Raw genomic sequence first — 24,994 nt, 5'->3', positions numbered from 1 at the left:
CCCGTCTCCAGCCACCTCCGTCCGCCCGTCTCCAGCCACAACAGTCCCCATGGTGATGGGGTTCCAAGCAGCCAGGCTGGCGCCCGGGCGGCAGGCGGCACGATTAGTGGCGTGGGCCGCTCCTAAGTCCCCCGAGTCTGCTGCAGGAGCGCAGCCGCCCGAGCTCCCCGAGTCTGCCGCAGGAGCGCAGCCGCCCGAGCTCCCAGAGTCTGCCGCAGGAGCGCAGCCGCCCGAGCTCCCCGAGTCTGCCGCAGGAGCGCAGCCGCCCGAGCTCCCCGAGTCTGCCGCAGGAGCGCAGCCGCCCGAGCTCCCCGAGTCTGCCGCAGGAGCGCAGCCGCCCGAGCTCCCCGAGTCTGCCGCAGGAGCGCAGCCGCCCGAGCTCCCCGAGTCTGCTGCCGGAGCGCAGCCGCCCGAGCTTCCCGAGTCTGCTGCCGGAGCGCAGCCTTTCCCCGAGCCAGAGCTCCCCGAGCCTGCTGCCGGAGCGCAGCCTTTCCCCGAGCCAGAGCTCCCCGAGCCTGCTGCCGGAGCGCAGCCTTCCCCCGAGCCAGAGCTCCCCGAGCCTGCTGCCGGAGCGCAGCCTTCCCCCGAGCCAGAGTTCCCCGAGTCTGCTCCGCCCGAGTTTCCTGAGTCTGCTCCGCCCGAGTTTCCTGAGTCTGCTCCGCCCGAGTTTCCTGAGTCTGCTCCGCCCGAGTTTCCTGAGTCTGCTCCGCCCGAGTTTCCTGAGTCTGCTCCGCCCGAGTTTCCTGAGTCTGCTCCGCCCGAGTTTCCTGAGTCTGCTCCGCCCGAGTTTCCTGAGTCTGCTCCGCCCGAGTTTCCTGAGTCTGCTCCGCCCGAGTTTCCTGAGTCTGCTCCGCCCGAGTTTCCTGAGTCTGCTCCGCCCGAGTTTCCTGAGTCTGCTCCGCCCGAGATCCCAGCCGGCCTTCCTGCCGGCCCGGCGGACCCGCCTCCACGTCTCGGCTTTCTGCGCCGGAGACGCCGCCCGCCGGATCCGCCTCCACGTCTCGGCTTTCTGCGCCGGAGACGCCGCCCGCCGGATCCGCCTCCTCGTCTCTGCTTTCTGCGCCGGAGACGCCGCCCGCCGGATCCGCCTCCACGTCTCTGCTTTCTGCGCCGGAGACGCCGCCCGCCGGATCCGCCTCCACGTCTCTGCTTTCTGCGCCGGAGACGCCGCCCGCCGGACCCGCCTCCACGTCTCTGCTTCCTGCGCCGGCGGAAGAGACCGCCGGACCCGCCTCCACGTCTCTGGTTCCTGCGCCGGCGGAAGAGACCGCCGGACCCGCCTCCGGGATTCCGGTTTCTGCGCCGGCGACGCCCGCCGGATTCGCTCCTCCGCCCACCTGTTGGGTTGTTTTTGGTTTTGGACTGTTTCTGGACTCTGGCCCCTTCCGTCGCCCCTCCGCCCACCCCGTTGGGTTGTTTTTTGTTGAACTGTTTTTCTATGGACTCTTGCCCTCCTTCCGTCGCCCCTCCGCCCACCCTGTTGGGTTGTTTTGTGTTTTTGGACTTTTCTGTTTTTGTGGGCGTCTGGTATCCGCCCTTGAGGGGGGGGGTACTGTCAAGATCCGTATTTTTGTGTGTTTATATTTGAGTTTTCTGTGTTCAGTCCTGTTTCCCTGTGAGTCTCTGTCCTGTCCTCCCCGTTGATTGCTCCCCAGGTGTGTCCCATTCCCCTGATTACCCCGTGTGTATTTAAACCCTCCTGTTGTCTGTGTTCCTCGTCGGGTCCTTGTCTATTGTCGTTGTCAGTATCTATGTCTGTCTAGTGTTTGCCGTCTACACTCTCCAGTCGTACTGCTAAGTCCTGGGTTGTGTTCGCTCGCACGAAGTCCGGTTTATTCAGTTGCTACCGGTATTTGGCTGTGTGCCTGTCTCTCTGCCGTGCTGCCTGTTTTTGGACTGTGAGCTTTATTATTAAAATCTTCATCATCATCACTTTACCTGGGTCTCAGCGTTCATCTTCACCGTCACCACACCGCTTTATGACACTGATGTCCACAAATACTTTCTATTCAATGTGACAGAACACTGGCAAAGAAGACTGGATAAAAGTTTTAGTTAGTAGTTGTTACGTTCTGCAATTAACATTGAAATGATTATTTGTTGCAACTTTGTCATGTTGAAATCGCGTGCTTCCGCCTGCTAACTGATTAGTGACTAAACAAACCCCTGATCTGAGCGACAAGAGAAAAATGGGGCCTGTATAATCACTTCACATGGAGGAGGAACGCTAATCTGTGCATTATTCTTGTTTACAAGAGTGTGCATCCTGTAATCTGCATCCCATTTTCTGAGATTTTATGTGAATGTTAAAACACTGTCATCCCCTCATTCAGAATTGTAACAAAAGACTCAAGAATATTGGGTGCAAAGCCGTGTGTTTGCGCTGACAAACCTGACATGACAGTAAAATGAGCCTTTTCCCGAACCTCGTCAGCCCTGCAGAGATTTGAATAAAACAAAACAGCGGCCTTGAAACAAACAGGATAATTATGGCCTCGAGTCTGTCTTCCTGCTTCTTTTATTTCACAAACGCCAAGCCGAAGAGAGTCGCCTCTTGTTGAGGAGCGGCGCCTCTCAAGAGTGTTCGCCAGCAGACGATAGGACTATGACAGATGAATAGAAATATTCTCTCCGCTGCACTTGTAAAAAGAAAAAAAGTGAGACAACAGAAGATTTGGGAGTTATGTAAGGGGTAAAAGAGAGGAGGACGACGAGGATTAGCTGTACAAAATCTACATTTTAATGAGGATTGTTTTTCTGTATTCTACGGTTCTGTTTCAGATAATCTGAACGCACCACACTGTGAAGAGACACAATGCTTCATCACTACATTTATGCACGATTTGTTAAAATCGTGTGAACTTTTCTGTGAAAATTGTCAAGTTCTTCTGTTGGTGTTCAGTAGTTAGTCCTAAGAAGAGCAGGCCACCATAGCTCAGAGGTCTTGGCTTGCGGACTCTCTCTTCTATGTTTCCCTCTCTCAAATTATCTCACCGTGGAACAGGTTTTACAACCTTTAGTCAGACTAGACCAAGTCAGAAGCATTTGATGTTTATGGCATATAACAGTCATCAAATTAGTAACATTTTCATCAGGCATTTTGGCTTTTGATTTTCTTTAGGATCATTGCAAATCACTAAAAATGTGTTTAAATGAGAAAGTACACATACAGAAAAAAATTCAAGTAAACCAATAACACACTTACACAAACAGGTTGAGTGACCAATCAGGTTTCTTGCTGACTATTTGAATCAAATTGTATTTGTCACAGGCAGTTATGCTAAATGGTCACTAAAGTCATAGCTTTTCTTGTTTTTTTACAAAGCAAAACACAAAAACCTCGCAATTTTGCACCTTTTCCATTTGTGCTATTGAGTATCTTGTGAAATCACCTTCAACTATCAGTGAAACAAGATTTTTCATCCCAGCGATGCATCACCTGGGGACCTTTTATGACAACTGATGAATTAAAGTAATATCCTAAGATAAGCCCACTGTTAGCAAATTTGGTTATGGGACATGCTAATATAACATCTGCAATATTAGGTCATTTATAGCTATTAAGTTTTAATTAGGAGCCGTTTTCTGTTATATATATATATTTGTGCCAAACAAAAAGAATCAAAATAAGTCAGTGAAATACCAAATTTTTCCCACAATTGTAACATGGTTTGTTTACATGCAAAAATTTGAAGAAAGAAGGAACAAAATAATTGCAAAATAAGTTTAACCCGGGAACGACTTCCTGTTTCTATTTTGCAAAAAAAGTTAGTAAATTATTTTCTCTATATGTCCAACACTTGCCTTCTGCATGTGAATCTTTAAGTCCTACACTCCAAAATGTCGTTGTGGACAGATTCTTTAACAATTCTGCTGTTGTTTATGTGATTAACATCAACAACTATAACGTCTCACAAAAGTACATAAAAAAAAAAAGTTAATGGTACACCATGCTGTAAGAAAAGAGCATTCAAATAAGATATTTTCTCCAGGATTGAGTTTCGATCTAAAGAAGTTCATAGTCAAATAAACTTAGCATAAAACAAACCCGAGGACTAATTATCTTTCCGAAGCAAGAAAACTTTAGTCAGAGTCCCATTGAGGGAAATAACCACAAATCCAGCTTCGGATCACAGCTCGCATCAACAAAAACGTACACTGTGTCCTCTGTGTTTCTTATTTCATGCTTGGATAAGGCTAGAAATGTCTTTAAAGGAGTGCATTAATGTTGTTTATTGAACATTTCTGTGAGCACCCTGTAACCAACATTTCCCAGAAGCTTTTGAGAGTTGTTGTTAACACGTCAACGGTGGAGGGGAATGATGTCTCTGTGGTTTGTTCAGATTTCAGCCAAAGAACAAAGAGCTTAATTTAATGGATCTTTTTATGTGCATGAACCAATCATTTCAGTTTGTTTTGAAACTTGTTGGTTTTTTAATCTCGTATCTGCCTCGGTGGGGCTTTCTCATGTGAAAAAACAAAGGCATAGCTCATACTTTCGCATGGTCATAAAGCAATGGTGCAATGACAGATTGCATAGAGTTGCAAAAGTTAGCAGGAAAATATGCGATTTAGCTTTAGCGTAATTTTGCAATGCAAATCAGGGAAGCATCGCATACCTAGAATGTGAAGGATTAATTATTTTCTGCATTTGATCTGACTCAATGGTATGCTTTTTGCAACCACGATAAATCCAAAATATAGATCTTTTGAAGTGTAAAGATGTTTAACCGCCAAAGTAAAATTCTGCTGCTAAAGTCTTGGAACAGTCTGAACTGGAGATTGTTTTACAATGTAGGAGGATTATTCAAAGAAATCCTGGGGGTTTCAGTGGGAAACAGACTGATGAATTAAAGAGGAAGCTCTTCTTTTGAACATGGACAGCAGCTTATATAGTATTTGCTTGCACTTAGTTCCTGAATGAATCATTCACTCGTATAATTTATTGACTGGCACCTATGAATGATGAATGACCGGGACACAGCCTTTGGCAGGAGCCGGAATCCTCAGTGGGCCAAGTGGGAACAAGGAAGCTGGAAAATAAGAAAAACAGGCGGCCATAAATAAAACAACTGTAATCGCATACTGCTGTCACAAATCCCAGAACAAAGACGGGCATCTTTCTTCCCTGAGAGCAAACAGAAAAACAACAGTCACTCAGAAAGAAACATGGCTGCATGCCTCAAACACACCTTGACAGTTCCTATAATTACATCTGATCCTACAACAGAATTAAGTTCCTTGGACAGAAATTTACTGCTGAGGGATTAATTTAACTACTTTGTCTGATAGGTCAGCACAGAACTTTTAAAACAAAGAGAAAAAGTAAAAATACATTTCCTGAATGTCCAATCAAGGGGGGAGGTAGAATGCCAAACAAACATTTAAGCCTAAAATCTAACTAAGAGCCCATAACCAAAGCGAAGCAGTGAAATATAAATCTGAAAATTATTAAGAGATTCTCTGGAGTTGCTACACAAGTCTTTTAGAGCTAAGTTTTTTTTAATTTTATTTATTATTTTTAATTTCCTTTATTTAACCGGGTAAACCCCGTTGAGATCTAGATCTCATTTCCAAGAGGGACCTGGGCAGAAATCTGCAATCTCTCTGGTATTCATTTTTACCAGCGAGAGACATCCAGAATCAGTGGCCAGTCAGGGGCAAACAGGAGTACCCAGAGAACATCCAGACATTCCTTAAGGAATACAATAAAGAACATCATCCAGGATTTGAAACGGCATTGTTCAAATCTGACTTCTGAGCTCCTTTCGAAAAATCAAGTCTAGAAAATCAAATATAGAAAGTATTAAAAAAGGCTAACATCCCTTTTAATCTAGATACGAATGATTTTAAGGTTTTATATGAACTGAAATAAATTATGTATGTTTTTGTTTTTGTTTCGTTTTGTTTTGTTTTGTTAGTATATGTCTTATAGCCTATAAACAATACTACCGTGCTTTTAGGCTGGGGTTATTAAAAATGCAAATATTAAATAATTAGTGTTTGAGAAAAAACAGGCAGCCATAAATAAAACAGCTGTAATCGCATATTGCTGTCACAAATTACTGTTACTTATGATGATATTTATGTGACAGCGTAAGTATCAGAGACCAACAGCCTTGTTTGTCTCAAGACTACTTCATGACATTGAGTTGTCTTTTTAAATTGTTGCTAAAATTTTATCCAAATCAGAATAAAATTTACAGAGTGGCTGGGGTCTTTGGAGTGGATTTTAGGACGATATTTGTTGAGTGCGGAGCTGCTAGAACTCCAGTTGATCTGTTTAATAAAGACTGCACGTGTATTAAATTAAACATTGTTTGGATAAGTTGAAGTAATTGTTTTAAACACACCATGGCCATTCACTTGTCCTGAGTAATACCTGCTGTTTTGTTCGCCTGCCTTTACTCAACAACATCTCAGCCAAATCTCAAAGCAGATAATTAAACATTCATGGTACTTAGGAGATGTCTACTCTCCCGTCTGATTTGCCTGCTCTTAGTTTCCAGCTATACACATTTGTCAGAATAAATTACCCTTCATCTATGGAAGACGAGACATGCGGTAAACAGAAGGGATTGTTTCTTTTTATTTTATTTTTTTTTTCAGTTCACAGCTTGTGTCTGCCAGTTTACGACTCTGCCTCTCTTCTGTTTTTTTTTGTTTTTTTTCTTTTTCTGAGCCTCTTCCTTGACACTGCTCTCCGCTGAGATGCTGCTTACTTTGCACATTTCTGCCAAGGACTGATTCCTCTTTGTCGCACATGTCAGGGTGACAAAATCACAACCAAACAGCAGCATTTCCCACTCATACTCTCGCTGCCATTTCCTGCTCTTGGTTTGTATCGCACGTCGCTGAAAGTTTCTGCTGCGACGCTGACCTCCTCTGTGAACCGAACGCCTGGATCGTGGATTTGCTTCCACAGAGGAGAAAACCCTGTGATTCATATGCATCAGAGGACATCTATTCATGCACCAGGCATAAATAAAACCTGGGAGAGTTGATGTGCAAGGCAGGTGGATTGTAGCAAGGATTATTTCTGCAGAGATATGCTTCCCGGTATGAGTTCTTCATAACTTTGCTACACTTGGAAAATTTTTGGACAACATTCTGAGAGGTGGTGACCCATCTTTCTATTTTATCCGCACTTGGCGATGATCAGAGTTGTCTGACTGTAGCTTGTCCGTCTGCTGTTTGCAAACTTATCACAGGCTCTCTGGAGAGGCTTGGTGTCCTTATCTTTGAGTCATTTTATCATCTCTTTTGATTTGTGATAAAGTTCTCCATCTGGTTGGGAAAATCCATAAATTATCCCGTATGCTTCCTGGATTGCTGGAATAACTTGCTATTTTTTTTTTTTGGAGGAGATTTTGATTCCGCTTTTCAGTCACTTTAGTGTTCTTAGATGGAATTAGGGAGACGTTATCTCCTTCATAGAAGAAATGGCCCAACATGTGGATTGTTTTATGATATTTTATTCTCAGTAAAATACAGGCCTGGAAGTAGTTGTCATATTTCCTTCTATGAACATCGAAACAAACAGGAGAGTTCATCAGAGAAAATTACTTTGTATGTCCATCATTTTGTTTTCTGAAAAAACTAAACCAGTCTCTTGTTTCTGGAATAGAAGTGACTTCTTTGCTGCTCTTTGTGTCCAAAACCTCTTGACCTCTCTATGCATGCGAACGTTACTGACTGCCAGAGTTGCACAAGCTCTGCAAGAAAGCCAATGTGGCTCTGGAGCACCCTCCTCAGGAGGAGACAGTGATGGAGTTCTTCTTGACTGCAGTTGAACTTATCACCTTAAAGGAATTGATAATCCAGGAACTTTTCGGGTAAAAACTGTGGCTAGCTACAGTAAATAAATTACTTCTTTGCATTATTAGCTGGGGTTCCACTGGAAAAGAAAGACTTCTGTGATATTTCCTTGCTAAAGTAATGTTAATGTAGTTGGTTTATGTGATAAACTATGTTTTTAAATTGTAGCTAAGACCATAATTCCAAATTCTACACACACTAAAAGCTTTTTTTCCACAATAGTGGTGCAACAATCATTGATAAAATGGTCATTAACTAGTATTGTGGCCCTTAATGAAAATTTTTCAGGCTCCTTTGCTGTGGAAGTAGCTCATAGTTTAGCAGTGCTTCTTAAGAATCGTTTCATGTTCACTGGGGCTTCGTAACAATGAACTCAAACTGTAGAAGGGCTTTAAAATGTATATTTAGTTCCTAATAATCTTGCAAAACTTTCAGCTTAAAGAAAGAAGAAACTACTGTGAGCCCTATGTGTAGGCCTGAGAGCACTAAAATATAACCTTATATTATATTATCTAATATTACAAAATAATAGATGCTGCTCAATGCTTTCCGCTGATCTAAAACGCAAATCTCCAATTTTAGCTTTGCTTCACCGACTCCTTGTTTACTAAATAGATTTAAATGTCTCCTTTTCACATTTAAAGGCGTTAATAATCAAGCTCCGTCACACATCAGAGATCTCACTGTGTTAATCTGGCACTTTCCTCTCAAACTGTAGGTTTATTGGTGGAAAGTTTCTAAAATTAGAACTGGAGGCAGATGGTTTTGTTACCAAAATCCTCTCCTGTAGAACCAGCTCAGTTTTAGTCCGTGTGGTAGAGACCCTGTCTACTTCTCAAAAGAACAGAATAGAATCAGGCTTTATTGTCCCGCAAAGGGGACATGTATGTATAAAACAAGATTAACAATAGCAATAATAATAGTAACAATAATAACGTACTGTACAGGACGATACCATGAAAAAATACTCAGCAGGTATTAGAAATATAAATACTGAACTCACAATCCAAGGGATGTGCAACTGAGTCAGATTAATCTTTCACAATGTATTTATACACTATGCACTGAAGACCAGGCTTAAAACCTTCATGTTACATAAAGCTTATACAAAATATTGTTAAGTTATCCTGAAGTTTCTCTGTAGGTTTGACACTATAGGCTTAGCCTTCTGGAGGGAATGTGGAATTTTAGAAAGTAGCTTCTCTTTAATTGTTTGCATAACCTAAAAAAAATAAAATAAAATCATTACTTTGCCTCTATGTACTCAATTCACTTTTGCATTTTTTTTTTCTTTGTCAACGTTATTATTATTATTTTTTAAATCTTAATATTTTCAGTCAGGCTTTGTATACTTTTAATTGAAGAAAAATAACAGTCTTTTTAAGAGTTTTAGATGTAATTTATGGACATGTAAGATGATTAAAATCATAACACAGATCAAATGCATATTTCGTATTGACTAGATGGCATCTGATGGAATGATCCACACTGATTTTAAAATGCATCAGAAACAGTAAAACATAAATATAACATGTTCCCAGGGTCAGCAGGCCTGAACCAACGCAGTTCACACTGAAACCTGCCTCATTCCAAAGATCTGTCTCTCTTGGCTGAATTTTAGGGTTAAGTCCCAGAGTTCCAGTGGCTGCAGGGAGCAAAATCAGGTATCATGCTGATGACCCCAAACTCATCCATAACACTAATTGGACAAAGTGACAGCTCTGGGCCTTTGGGTAATCAAAGGATGAGAACAACAAGCACTGCCTTTTATTTATTTATTTATTTATTTTTATTTTTTAACCCTCAACACTGGGGGCAGTGCTTGGTAATCAAACCTGAGTGCTACCTGATTGGTCAGCTCTTCTTCATCTCTATCATCTCCACGTTTTTCTTTCCTTTTTTTTCCACCAGAATGTAAAATCTCAGAAAAAAAATCTATTTTTGAGCCTTCAGGACTTATGTGGATAAAACAAATTAAATTTAAAGCAGTGTGGTTAATATTTCCACACAGATGAGAAAACATGTTTGCGTGCGTGCGTGTGTGTGCGTGTGTGTTTCTAAGCCTGGTTAACTGCTCACAGCTGCAGGCTGTTCGTGCTTCTGCTTAGCTCGGTGCTGTAAAGCAAGTGGAAATTCGATAAATGAAGGTAAATGCACTGCTGTCCTCCCCCGCTCCCTGCCTCCCTCGTTAGGACCCCTCTCACCCCTCTGCAGGGAGCTGAGGCAGCTATCGATCTTCAGAGCCTGGCTTGGAAGCCTCCAGTTTTAATTAGAGGTAGCTTGATAACAAACAGGCACAAAGATGCATAGATTGCCTTTGTAAGCAATCATATGTACATGTTTTTCCTAGTTTGCATTTTTTTTTCTTCTTTTACGTAAAAAAAAAAAAAAGCTACCCACTTAATCTTTAATAAGTTGTATAGGTCTGTCTCCTCACAACGTCACAGTTGCAGCAGTTAGCAGATTTTCCAGTTTTCGCAAAGTGTTCCTGCCAGCCTAATCTGCAGCAGCATCTCTCCATGTTGCGAGCTCCTAGAGAGTTTTCTGGCCGCAGCGCCATCCAGCTGGACCTGTCCCTCGCCTCTCCATGAAACTATATCCTGGGCTGCATGTTGGTCAGCCGCTGTGCTTGGCAGAGCAAAGCATTTGGCCACAGAATAGTCAAATCTGTTCCACATTACTCCCTGTTGCACTTCCTGTTTTCCCCGGTGTGTGTGGAGAAACAGTGATTGGACACGTGGAGATGCCAACAGCATCCAACGCCGCCGGGTACGCCTCACGCCTTCCAGCGCTAATGTAAAACCTGGCTTCCTGTGCTGCAGCACAACGACACAGCAGCTGTTTAGTCAAACCTGGACTCAAAGTTGTTATATTTTCTCGATTTTATTTATTTATTTTTTTTAGTCGGTCTGCTAGTGCTATTCCCCACCAGATTTCCATGAACAAATCCAGCTGTCAACATACGGTGACTAAAAATGAGTCCTGTTAGGCAGAACAATATGACCAGGTGAGGGGGAAAAACAGTGATTATCATCTGCATCTTCATCGTGCACCTGTTAGCCAGAGAACATTTTGTTCTCAAAGCTGGTGTTAGAAACAGAAAAAAATGAAAAGACATAAGAATGTGTTCAAGTTTTGATGGCTAAACGTCTGGTCAGCAATTATGGTGGAGTATTCCTGGCCTGCACTGATCTGTTTCTATCAAAAGTGCTTGAAGAAAGGAGGAGGTGAACATTTTCACTGATGCATGTGAAGGTCCAGCAAATAAGTGAAATCAGCTGACGTTATTTCTTTTGCTAATGGGGCCACATAGCTGCATGCCAGCATGGGTGTCTATGCTGACAAAGAACTGACAGTGGAAGATGTTGGCCTAGCTTGATAAATTATTTGTAAATCCCGGTATTCATCTCTCAAGCAAACCCTATTTCCAGTTGCTGAACCAAAAATGGTTTGAGGAGTGATGAGTTCAGGTGTTGACTTGATCTTCCTATTCAGCCTAATTGAGGATTTGCTGAATGATATGGAAAAATAAATGCGAACCCTGGAGACTCAATCTCGCAAGTTAAGAACTTGGAGGATCTGCTGCTGAGTGCTACGTACCACAGCACACCTTCAGTTGTTTAGTGGATTTCAGGTCTCAAAGGCTCAGGGTTGCTTGGCAGCAAAACGAGGACCGACACTATTATTCATATGGTCAAATTGTTTTTACAAAGGTTAGAATGAACAAAGAAAGCATCAGCTGGATTCAAAGGGTGATCCAACTACAGTTGGTGTGTGTGCATTGGTGTTTTTCGAAAAAAAATTTCTAGTGGCCAAATGACCGCGCATGCATATTTTTGGAATATGGAATAAAGTCACTGAACCTGGAGAGAATCCAAACATATAAGTGGAAAACAACCAAATTCCAGACAGAAAGACCCCAGCAGGGATTACGGTCTATGGCCTTCTTGCTACCAAGCAACTATGCTAACATTTGTTTCACTGCACAAACACCAAAAGAGTTTTATGCTTGAATAAAATTGAAGAATCAGTTTGAGTTCACAATGAAACTGCTTCTGGATCTGGGTCTGGAAGCAGTTTCACATGATTCAAAGCTGAATCATGTGTGTTCAAAGTTCACCACTTGAATATTTTGAACTGAAATGCATACCTAGACTGCTTCACATTTACCAAAATTCTAACAAAAATGCCATCTAAAAACGTGGAAGCTTTGGAGGCACAACTCTTTCAGGAACAGCCACTATGTTTAAAGAAAAATATTAGAAGCAACACCATTTCTTTAAGCTCCTTTATTCTTTGCTGCTTTTGTCACCTGGTAAGATAAGGTCTGGACCAGAATCAGCTTTCATCAGATACATGTAGTACAACATAACTCAGCACACTCAACAACTTCAGCATAATTGTAAAAGGTCCAGCCGGAGTGCCACATTTTCAGTTGAGTGGGCTGGACTAAAGTTTTTCAAACAGTAGTTAGACATCTGAGGTTTGTAATATTAAAATTTTGCATATTTTGTATGGTTCTGATTTGTAAATTTCACTAAATAACATCTGAAAATACATGAAAAAATGTACTAGTATTGTGTATTTATGAAAAGTTTTGAGATAGATGGCAACTGTGATGCTTTCAACTAAACTCTGACTTGATGAAAGCAGGAAGCTAATGACGCCCAACGTAGTCTAAGCTGCTTCTCAGCTCAGGCACGTTTACAGGGAGCGGTGGTCTAACATGGTTAATGATTGCTGTTTGTGTCACTGCTCACTTCAAATTAGAGTCTGTCAGCTGTACAATGAAGAAGATTCCCAGAAGTGGTGTGAAAAGTCCTCTGCTTAATCTGATCCTAAGTGTAATGAGATTGTTTAATTACCAAAAAGGAAAATCCTTAATCATCCCCCTGCTCTTATCGCTCTTTACGTCTCAAGTAATGCCTCGGATTTAAATTTGGATCCGCAAACGGCCTCGACTGCGAACCTTCGTAAGCTCAGAGAAAAGCAGCGTTCACTCCTGTTTATCTTTCAGAGCCATTAAAGTCACGGAGACATGAAATGACTCTGAAGCGTTAAATTACATACTGTACAAGTTTATGGATTAATGTTGCTCTGGATGTGACTGTGCTCCCTTCTCTGGAAGCATATAAGAGCCTATTAAAATAGCTTTCTGCAGAAAGTGAATTAATGTCAGAATTGAAGAAGCTCTGCTACGTTTCAGACTGTATTGCTTCCTTTTATGTACCTGCAGCTTTAACCAGTAAAACCTCAGCAGACTGAGCTTTATTTGTATTTACATAAACTCTTTCTGACCCATTATGGAAAAGGAAAGAGTTCAGGATGAAGCAATAACAGCACAATGAAAATTGTACTATAAAAATCCAAATAAAGACTGTGATAGCCTCATATATTACACACAGTTATGGCGAAAAGTAAAGTTTTTATGTGTCACAGCATAACAAAAAGTTGTGTTTAAAATGAGGCAAGGCCAACTTTAAAGAAGTAAGAAAGCATGACTTATTTTTGCTTCTGAAGGACATAAGAAGCTAAACTTTCAGGATGCTGATTCTAAAAGTGATATCACAAATCAAGCTACTGTGGAATCGGGCAGCTATTGAAGCAGTCACTTACTCTGGTAGAACAACAGAAACAGTGGGTGGCTGCATTATCAGCACTTGTTAGGAATGTGGAAATGGCACAGATAGCTGGCTATGCATCCAAACCCATCATGATGGTCCCGGTTTTCCTAAACGGACCATGTCAAAGGCGGCATGCCAAGGATTACAAAATCCCATGGAAAATGATTATTCTGACTTGATACTTGAAATACACATCATGCCACGCCATTGATACGATGGGAAGTCTGCCATTAACACCATAGCTGAGACATCTGCGTTTAGAGCTATGCCACCACTCTGATTTCAACATAAACACTGCTGTTTTGTTAGAGAAACTTTGCAAACAAACAGCATCAGGAAGACCATGGACCACAGCCGAAAGGTCAAGGAGAATGTGAGGAAGTTTAAAGCCTTATTAACTAGGACAACAGTGGTAGTTCAGAGCTTTTAACATCTCACAGAGTAGTGCCCTATCCATTATCTGAAATGGAAAAAGTATATAGTGCAACTGTAAGCCCTTATCCTGAGAGGGCAAAGGAGCATTAATCAGAGAAGCATTGCACAGGCTGTGTAAGTCTTGAAGAGCAACAGGGATCTAAACCTCCGGTAGGAGAATCTGTTGAAGGGACAGCTAGGAGCAATGAATTCAACAAATATGCCTTTAATGAACAGCAAGAAAAAAGCCAATGATAAGTAATTGCCACCGGAAGTCTTATTTTAAATTCCCTAAAAGTAAAGGAGCAGGCACAGGAAGTGAAAAGAAAGTGCTCCAACTCAGATTAGACCAGTGTTTCTCAAACCTGGTCCTCACCGCCCCCCTGTCCTGCATGTTTTAGGTATTTCCCTTCAGCCACACACCTGAATTGCATCTCTGGGTGATTAACAGGCTTCTGCAGTACTTGATGGTCATGCAATCATTTGAATCAGCTGTTCTGGAATAGAGGCACATCTAAAACATGCAGAGCAGGGGGCCGGTGAGGACCAGGGTTGAGAAACACTGGATTAGACCATCATTGATTTTGCTGGCTTACATCCAAAGCACTTTGTAGAGAAGATATGCCACTACACATCTCACAACATGCCCACCACAAAACCTGGGGATCTCTGTCCACTCTGATTGACCTTAACGGACGAGCAAAGGAAATGAAACTGTCCGAATTTCAGTCTCCAGAAGTGGACTAGATTTTCTTAAAAAAAAAAAAAAAAAAACACTGTACATTTCACTTTCAAAGTTTTCCTTCCTTAATATCAATTTTTAACATATCATTTCCTAACATAAGTTTATGTTTGTACTTTAACTATGTACTTTGTGACTGACAAGTAAAAAACAATCAAGGGACCTAAAATAAGTCACATGGCACTGTTCATAAAGAATATTTTAAATGTGAATGTTGTTCAGGCAAAGTACTATGAGTCAAGACTGGTGTTGCATTATTGACATATTCCATTGGTAATTTTCTTAATAAATAGAGGAAAAACAATATCCAATATGTGCAGGCTGCACATATGAAAACTTTACCTTTGAAACATTCAGGCATCTGAGTGAAGTATGGTAAAAAAAAAACAAAAAAAAACACCCATATTCATCTACTTGGGATTATGCCTCATTCATAATAATCTTTCTAAAAAGTCTATTGATATAAATGTCAAGGGCTCATTCAGCTGTATTCTTATTAAATAAAATTTGGGTCTGTAAACCTCCCTGCTCTTGTAATTTGGTTACAAAATGACAATAATGATGAACAGAGGAGGTCACTGTCAAACCAATAACTGGAAGACAAATCACTTGGGAATCTACAAGCAAGATGCCTTCAGGTGGACTGATCAGACTCAGAAGCCACTTTGACCTGTTTATCTACATATTTGTGAAGGTAAACATTAGAATGTTTAACTTCCTTTACCTGGTGTTTGCAGGAAAATGACTCCTGTGCAGCTATGTATCCATTTCATACATTCCTCAGAACTTTTTTCTTCAGTACCAGATTCTGTTGTCCATTTTCTCCTGCATATGACTGCAACCAAACAACAGATGATACCTGGAAGCTCTGGGGTCACGCTGTGTGACTTAGGAAATCAGACTGGGACTTACCCAAGGTTTTGACTCGCCGTCAGAGGGAAACATGACAAAGATTCACAGCTGCCATTCTTTCAGACAAGGGAGTCAAAGATGTGACCAACTTTTGAAGCAGGACACTTTTCTTCTGTTTTTTTTTTTTTTTCATTCTTTTTCATTCCATTTTTCCTTGCTGAGCTGCATAAGAGAGACTCCAGCCTCAGCACATCTTAGAAAGCCCGGAAGATGAAATGTTCCACTTCATGCTGCCGGATAAAAAATTGAAAACGCACCAAAATGATCACTTCCACCATACTGCACAATGTGGCAGGCCATAATCAAAGTTTCTGACTTACTCAGCGATTCAACCACAACTCTGGACAAACTTGAATAACTTCCTTGATGCTTTTACATGTACAAGCCTCAAAGAAACAAGTTAGCAAGCAAAATGAAATCAAACTGACAGGTTATCAGGAGCTGGAGTTCAGTTCTGGAGAAGAACCCAGATAAAATAAAAAAAAATAATAAAACCTCAACACAACTTCCTTTAAGAGTCGTTATCCCGTTCCTCCAGGGCAGGGACCGGAGCAGAGTAGAACAGAGAGTGGAAGATGGGAGACGAGGGTTCCTCTTCGCCACGCTTTATGAGCTGCAGATTGTTAAGTGTCAGGCTCCTGGTGTGCAAAGTTAAGAGGGGACAACAAAAGGCATCTGCAGAGCCAGAGCTGAGATTTACAGCACAAGAAGACTGCCGTCAGCAATAGGAGTCAGCTGCTCGCGACATCTGTATGCTCAGACTCATTCAGCACTTTTATTCAAGAGTTGCACCTGTGGAAAATTAAAGATGGATTAAGTATTTCTGAGGACCAGATTTAAGGCAACATTTCACACAAATGATAGGATGTTACAACGTGAAATCAGAAAAAAAAGTTACGGTGAAGGTTTTAATAGTTACAAAAATTTCAATAATTCTGAATTTATGCCACCTGAGACAGTAGAGCAAAGATTTTTTATTTTTTATTTTTTTGATAAATGAGTCCATTCCTGCATATCAGACTTGAACAAAGTTTTAGCATAATTCCATTCCGTCTTGCAAACTTTAAAATGTTCTGATGTTAAGTGTAACTAAAAAGAGTTTCAGGTTCAAGAATGATGAGATATTTTTTTTCACTTGTGATAAAACTGCTGCCCAGGATAAGGATCTCCAAATCTAAAGCTGAGAAAACACTTGAACTTGCTATGAACTTGTTAGTGCTAGAAAGAAACAGAGAATCTAACAAGAATAGAAGTAGAACCAGGTCAAATTGTAACTCTGAATTATGGGTGTATGAATATTTTCATAGAAAAATTCCATCCATCCATCCATCCATCCATCCATCCATCCATCCATCCATCCATCCATCCATCCATGTAAATGGGCTTCAATTTTGTCAGCACATTGAAGTGATTTTCATGTATGTGGATGGAGCCAATTCAAAACAAATTTCACCTCAAAGCACTTAAAACAAAGTTTAAAAAGCAAATGCAATCCAAATATAATCCATACAAGTATTATTTGAATTGGATAAAGAGTTTTCCAATTAAGGAAACCCAACCAACTATATGGAGTCACTGACATCAACATTCACGTCTCATGAATGAGCTTGTCCTGAAGAGGACAAAAAGTCCACTTTCCAGTTCAACATCTCCAAAAAGCTCTAATATTCACTACCTGATCACCAATCTGGTTCCAAGACTGCACCAGTCGGTCTGAAACTTTTTCTCCATTAGTTTTTTAGTTGTAGCCAACTATAGCTTGATACTTTTGAAAAAAGTTTCACTTGATAATTTAAGAGACATTTAAGATTGGCTTTAGTTGCTTTTGGGGGACACATCTTAAGGATTTTTATGTCAAACAGCCAAGTTTCAATTCTCTGTCCTCTGTTAGCTGCAGCTACTGTTTACAAGCTCCATCAGTTGGGACAGTCTGAGACAGGATGCCTGGGCAAATTGGAGCTCAAATAATACATTTCAGGAAACTATAGCAGGCAGCTGCTGCTTATACCTGCACATATTTCAGCAACGTGTCTGCTGCTGTAGTACAAAATCTGTCACACAGTGGCAATGTATTGTCACATCTTGTTTTGTGTAATTTATCTGAATACAAAAACCCTGATTTTTTTTTTTTTTTTTTTTTTCTGGCCGGGTCATGGTTACGGCAACAGAACCCAACCATGCCACACAGGAAGCTCATTTTAACTCCTTGTATTTCCTGCACAGCATTACCAAATAATCCCAATTAACTGTATCTATGAACCTTTCCCGCCTGTGTGAAAAGGCCAAGAAAGCGCGATCCATGACTCCAGCTGGTGATTAGTGGTAAACTTTTTAATGTGAATCTTTTCTTTTGATTATCCATAAAAATGGTTACATGTCTGAAACTTTTAATCTAAATAGAACCAGCCGCAAAATTATGTTGTGGCAACAGTGATAGATTACTAACTTTTTTTTTTTTTTTTAATCTCTGAGCTAGAGAAAACGTGAACGAAAGGTAACATTTTTAACATGTTTTTGATTGGCTGTTTGCTGTAAAACTCTCGTTGTTGAAAACCTGCAGGGATCTTTCGCAGGTTTCTCAGAAATAATCAATACAGGAAGCAAGAGGAGTATTCAGAATAAACACAAAGACTGAAATAAGAACCCAAGGATTGTTGGAACTGTTTGCAATTACACAAGAAGAGAAAAGGTTTTTCTGCTTTTACAATGTGATACCTGCACAAATGGTCTCTCAACGTAATAAAAGACACCTGCAGTCTACATCTTTTCCACTTTTGTTCAGCCTTCTCAACACTCTCATTTGGCAGAATAAGTGGCTTCATTTGTCCAGGGATCAGATTTTGGTTTGGGCTCCAAAGTTTTAAAAAGAGAAAAATCCTTAAGCATATTTTAACATTCATGATAAAAGTTAGATGTTATCTTGTTGAAAAGAAACTATGAGGTCACAGATGCATTAATAGAACAGGAATTATGTGTTGGGATAAGATTTTAAAACCTTGGTTCAGATTTTTTTTTTAAAAAGTCTCAAATACAACATGATAATGATCTGAAGACAGCAGTAAAATAATAAGCCAATTGACAGAATGAGATCCACCATATAACTGTTTCTCAATCGGACTGAACAAAAAACTGAACAAGTCTTTAAAATTTACAAAGTCTGTTACGTTACTAAAACGGGACAATGGTGTACATCATGCCAGTTCTAAAGTCCACTCAGCTCAAAGAAGAGACGTACTTACTCCTTATAAATCAGTCACTGACTCAGCACCAAAATAAATTAAAGATCTGTTGTTGTTGTTGTTGCAACAACAGATCCAGACCACTCAGATCAACGGTCTTGTGGTTCGAGTCAACTCTCCATCCCCAGAATTAGAAATCAAACACAGAGAAGCAGCATTCAGTTTCGATGTACCACAAACCTAAAGCAAACTTCCAAAAAAACCTGCAAAAACACTGAATTCTTCTAAATTATGACTAAGAATCCCCATAGAACAGCCTTTGAAAAATTCAACATCATAAAATGTAGTCTGATTTTAAACCTGTCATCATTTTTCCTTACTTTGCCACTGCAAAGCAATTTTTTTTTTACTTGTTTGTTGTAATCATTTGGAATTGCCTTGTTTCTGAAAATGTGCTACACTAATAAAATGGATTTGCCTTGCCATGGTCAACAGCTTTGTGTGACAGCAAATGTATTATTTTGCCCAGTACTAATCAAAAAAAAAAAAAAAGAAAAATCTAAAATCTTGAATAAAGTCCCACACAGCAACACGATCTTGACAGCAAACTTTATGATTGAAAGAAAACTAATTTCTAATTTAAATCTGTCACAGGGTATGAACAATTCTGACCTTAGCTTTAGACAGGAAAAAGACCAAAACACTGCACGGTTTGTTTCAACCTCTCAATCAGGTACCTCTGAAGATGATATGAAATACTGAGACATGTGTGGCTCCAGGGAGCATGTACGGACTCCGTGTTCACACTTGTCCTTCATCTTCATTTTCAGTGTCTGAAAACACAGGCATCTGCAGCAGGCTGACATCAGTGTTGAGTCGACAGCTCGCACTCATTCCGGCAACGCTATTGAGAAACATGAACTTACAACAGCTGAAACCGTTACTGAGGAGTTATTTGATTCAGCACGCCGAGGACTGTGGAAATTGCTGCTGAACGGTGTCTGTGTGGGCAAATTCTGACCGGAGGACACAAGAGCGGGCACAAAGGGACCCGGCGCCTCGATGGGAGAGGTGCTTAATGTTAATGCCTTCATTTATCTCTGCACAGAAGGAAGAGCTCCAGTGAAAGCAGCTTTCACCTGCAGCCGCTGGCAGGCTGCTAATAAAACATTAGCCGTTTTGATCTATCCCCTCCATTAAAATGTCACTTCCTCATTGTATGAGCTGAGGTCACTGCAGGCCGGAGCGGCTAACGGAAATAACTCGTCCAGTGTGTCAACAGGAATTAACAACTAATCAGCACATTTCCTACTCATTAGTTCTAAAAAAAAAAACTTATTTGGAAAATAAACAGAAATGAAAGAGAGGACACATTTTAATAGAAATAATTGTGATATTAAGTAACGAAACGCTTTGATGAGGTGGAAGTGTGAAAATCTCATTTAGAGATTTTCTTTCATTTGTAGGATTACACAGACGGTGGAAGAACAACAAACCACACAGAGTCAGAAAAGAGAAGAAAAAATATTCTACAGGGAAACTTTCTTTTTTTATTTTTATGTATTTATTTATTTATTTATTTATTTTTACCACATTGACTTTTCTGCAGTCCTGGCCTGTCTCCAACAGAAAATGGCAGAAAAGGTATGAACTAAAACTTTGATGATGAGAACTCCATGATGATGGAGACCTAAGATGTCTTTTCAGGATAAATGAGACAAAATAAAACCCCAAACTCTTTGCTGTTTCTTATCTCCGATGCCAGGATGACCATTTAATGGTCAGCTACACATTTTCACAATAAGCTTTTGTTAAACTTTCACAAGTGGTTATTCCCTTACCCACTGATCTTGGAATATAAGTCCAGGTCAATTGATCCCAATGTAGTTGGCTAGCTGGACAGGCCTTCGAAAATCAATACAAGCTTGTGATTTCTTAAAACTGTTTCAGTCTCAGAAACATCATTATGGTTAAAGTGAATGGTATTTTGAGAATTCTTCAAACTGTTATCTCCTTTGTCTTGGCTAATTATTTACAAAAATATATATATTAACACAGAAAACTAAGGTAGGAGAAGTTGCAAAATGTATTAAGTTGATACTGACTGTATTTAAAAAAAGCAAAATTAAAAAGTAGGTATTGCTTTTCAAAATTTTGCTCTGGACAAATTTCATAGGCTCAAGTTGGGCATTGGATAAAGAAGGTACCATTTGGTTCAGAAAACAGTGTTTCTAAGGAGAAGCAGCAAACACAAAACGTATCGGATTTTTAAAAAATAGTTTTCATAAAACCTGAAGTGAACAGCAGGAATCGACCTTAAGGTCACAAACAAATGAGGAGAGGAACCAACTTTCACCCAGGGTCTCCACCACGTGAGCTTTGCTTCACCTGTTCATTCCTTTGTTGTCATAAGTGCACAGAAACCAGGCACCCTACCATCTGATATCCAAATTGTTTTGTACAAAAACACAGGATAGTTTTTTTACAAAGCAAAAGTACGTAGAACGTTGAGAAAAGTGTTTGCACTGTTTCTCCCAAGCTTTTCCCCACCTCTGGATGGCGTTGTTAATACTAAATTGACATAAAATCATGAAAGAGCAGAATCTAATTATTGTACAGAAAATAAAATAAAACTGTTAACATTTCAGGTCTTACAAGCAGGTGGCACAATAAACCGGATTTGCTCTGCAGAGCCTTGTTCTGAACCTGAGCCAGGTCTCAGCTGTGCTGCAGAAGAAAACAGAAGCAAGATAAGAATAATAAAAGCTCCCTTTGCTCAGTCGATCTGTTGCCACAGAATGAACTGCTGTAAACTGCTGATTCCACTCAGTTTCATGTTTAGTGAACACCTGCTGATTTTTTTTTCTCTCCTCCACGGCACAGCAGGCGTCGTCACATCCTGAACAGACCCCATTATTTGGCTGTTTGTACCTGCACAGCAGACACCTGTCAGCCAGATTAATTACACAGCCATACATGCAGAAATCATACAAATGTGAAAAATGCCTCCAACATCCAGAAAACAGTTCATCTTAGATGTAATACCTCAAAAGTGTTTTGCATTCACCAGTGTTCTATGGTAATTTTTATTATTATTATTATTATTATTATTATTATTATTATTATTATTATTATTAATTCAGAGTGAATGTCATCTACAAAACAACCATATCCTGTTGGTGAATCCAAACAGTGACGAGATATTTTATGATGTACAAACTGGGTCTATTTTTCTTTTTCTTTTTTTCATACTGTCTGTCTGATTTTCTCCGTCAGAAATTATCTCACAAATCCTCTTTTTAGTTCATAATCACAAAATATATTGTGTTACGAGTGGTAATACTGTGATGTGAGACAGTACATTACGACGGATTGGCCCCATCGGCGACACAAGCAGTTAGTAGATTTTGTTAATATTTTCCATCAGGAAATGAAGTTGTAATTTTAAGCAGAATGTTTTTCAATAAGTGTATTTTTTTTTTTTATCTGACATCAAAATCTGCCAGTCAAACTGGCCTTACAAGAGTATAATAAAATGGTGGATGGTTGCTTCTTACAAACCTGATAATTACGTTGTTCTTTAAAGATTAACGAGTGAGTAATATATTTCATGACAAATATAGTATGTGGTCTATAAACATTTCTTATTTTTTTGTAGTTGTCCAATGTCCCATTATGAGAAATCTACTGCCTTGACCGAATATTGACCTGAAGGCTCACCTCATAAAGGGTTAATTTATGCAGGTCCTGGAACGGATAGAGAAAGTCATTAAAGTTGCTCTGTATCATTATAACCAACTTGCTACTTCAGTCGCACTTTGATGAGATTCCCATTGCGTTATGTTACAGCAATATGCTAAATAGCCAATTAATGTACAGACAGTGTAACCAGTCATATATTTATATTATTTAAAGCAGAATATCATATGTTTTGGAATTCAGCCCAATGATATCAGAATGAAAAGATAACCTTTGTAAATTTTACATAAGAAATCAAAAGCTCTTGCGATTTATGGACATAAAGATTATTTCCCCAAGTTTGAATCATGAATATTTTGAGGAGTAACAGAAAACTGTACATGCAAATCACATAATATGCTGATAAAGGGTCCTCAGGAGTTCTGGTGTCCCCCAATAATGCCTGATTTTTTTTACATTCTTTTCATGTCTGAGGGTGTTGACAAAAACTAGGGACAAATTTCAACGGAGTTGGGAAATATCTAAAAATTATTTTTAATTCAATTTATCAATACTTTATAATTATTTATATGACTACTTATACTTAATTGTCATAATATATAATTTTAGTATTTCTTTAATTGTTTTAAACTATTATAATGTGTTGAGTTCTGCTCCTGGACAAGGGATTTTAGAGGCATCATCCACCAACTACAATGTTTAAAATAAAAGAATATTCAGCAAATACAAGAAAAATATACATTGTTGTGCTCACATCACCCAGGTTAGTTTAGTCAGATATTTGAAAAAATTATATTTTGTGTATATTTTATTCAAATTTGGTGCTTTATCCATAGGACCTGTTTTGTCCCTATTCTCAAGAATCACTGATTATGTGTGTTTTAGTTTGACTTACACAAGAATATTACTTAAATAACTTGCACCTCCAAACGCCATGCATTGGTAGCATTTTTCCTGTTCTCTGACAATAACTTTTGAAGGACTGATCCTTTTCTTGTGGATCTGCTTGAGGTATTTTCCTACAGAGTGGGGAAGGTAGCGTATTTCTTTCTGCTGTTGTTCTCCCCTCAAAACAATCAACAGCAAACAGCTTTGGACAGATGCAAATCGCCTCATTAACTCCCCAGCCTAAATTCATTCTGCAGCAGGAGAGACCAACAAATGGGAGGAAGGGAAGGGAAAGATGGGTAGGCAACAAAGAGACACAAACTGATAAAACATCTGCTGGATTCACCCATCTGTGCCAAAATGGGCAAGCGAGCTCTAATTTGAAAGGAGATGAGGAAAGAGAGAGAGGTATTGAGAGGAGGAGGGTGAGGAAAGAAATAAAGGAGGAGGAGATGGAGGCATGGTGCCCACGTCAACAAGTGCCAGGAATCTTTTTGTTTTTAGGAGAAAATGCCTCATAATGAAGATGTCTGCTGGGCAGAAATCCACAACTAACAGTAAATCCCAAAGGTAACAATTGAAGTATCATTGTTTCGCCCAACCGTCTCGGATTCCTTACCATTTTTTTCACTGCATCATCCTCCCCCCACCTCGTCTCAGATGTTTTCTTTGTAAAGCTAAAGAAAACACTTATGATTTTTTCTTCTTTTATTTCTCTTTCAGGAGACTTTGGAGATTGATGCAGCTAAAGATGAAATATTTAGATATCGTCATTTTTTTCCACACTATTTTCATCGGAGATTACCTATTGAAGAAAACAAAGACCTCTAGGTTGGCGGAGAAGGAGATAGCTGTCTCATTAACACAGAATTGCTGGAGATTATCCCTAAAATAGCCACTAAAGGGAGATTATCACATTCTACCTCTGCATTGCATTTAAAGACTTCCATCTGAGGTTTAAGGTGGATACAGGATACATAGACAAAGATGCCAGCTTCTGTGAAGGCATTTGAGGTTTAACTCCTAACTTAAGATGACAATATGACAAAGGGAAACTGTGTCAATTGCCTTTTCTGAGTCAGGAATGCCTATAAAAATGATTAGAATATTTGGAAATCAGATTTCTGACAGGAGTCTGGACCCCTGCAGGCCTGGTATTCTACCTATCTTCCTCCACTTGTCATCTAAGAAAAAAAATCAAAGTGTTTGAAGTTTGAAGCTTTTCATGTTTGCTTACATATTTATAGCTTAATATAGTTTCATAACTTTTTTTCCATAGATCCCATGAAGGTTGAAAATTGTTTCTTATACAAAACTACCACACATGCAGTTAATGAATGTATCCAAAGTACACCTCCAAAAAAAGAAAACAAACAAAAAAATCATCTCACAGTAGGCTGTAGAAGGTGACTAAGGAAAGAGGAGTCCAAAAATTCATGCTAAAACATCACATCTTTAAACTTTGCAGTTCCATTGGACACACATTTTTTTTTTTATGCTTAATTGCTTCTCCACATAAAACAGGTCCAGTGTTGTGGAGAACTGCATCCATTGAACACTGTATGCCTTTAATTTCATGTTTTTTGGAGGTTTTTTTTTAGTCTTTACTACATAAAAACGATGCTCTCCCATACCTTGTTAATACATCTTTTATAAAGCGCTGAATTAGAATTATGGTGAACGAGTTCTGCTTTAAACAGGCAGGGGCAGCTGGCTGT

Source organism: Poecilia mexicana, unplaced genomic scaffold (genome assembly GCF_051168715.1).
Source record: "Poecilia mexicana isolate PSO_F unplaced genomic scaffold, ASM5116871v1 scaffold_10, whole genome shotgun sequence".
Classification (NCBI taxonomy): Eukaryota; Metazoa; Chordata; class Actinopteri; order Cyprinodontiformes; family Poeciliidae; genus Poecilia; species Poecilia mexicana.
Note: the sequence above shows the minus strand (reverse complement) of the source record.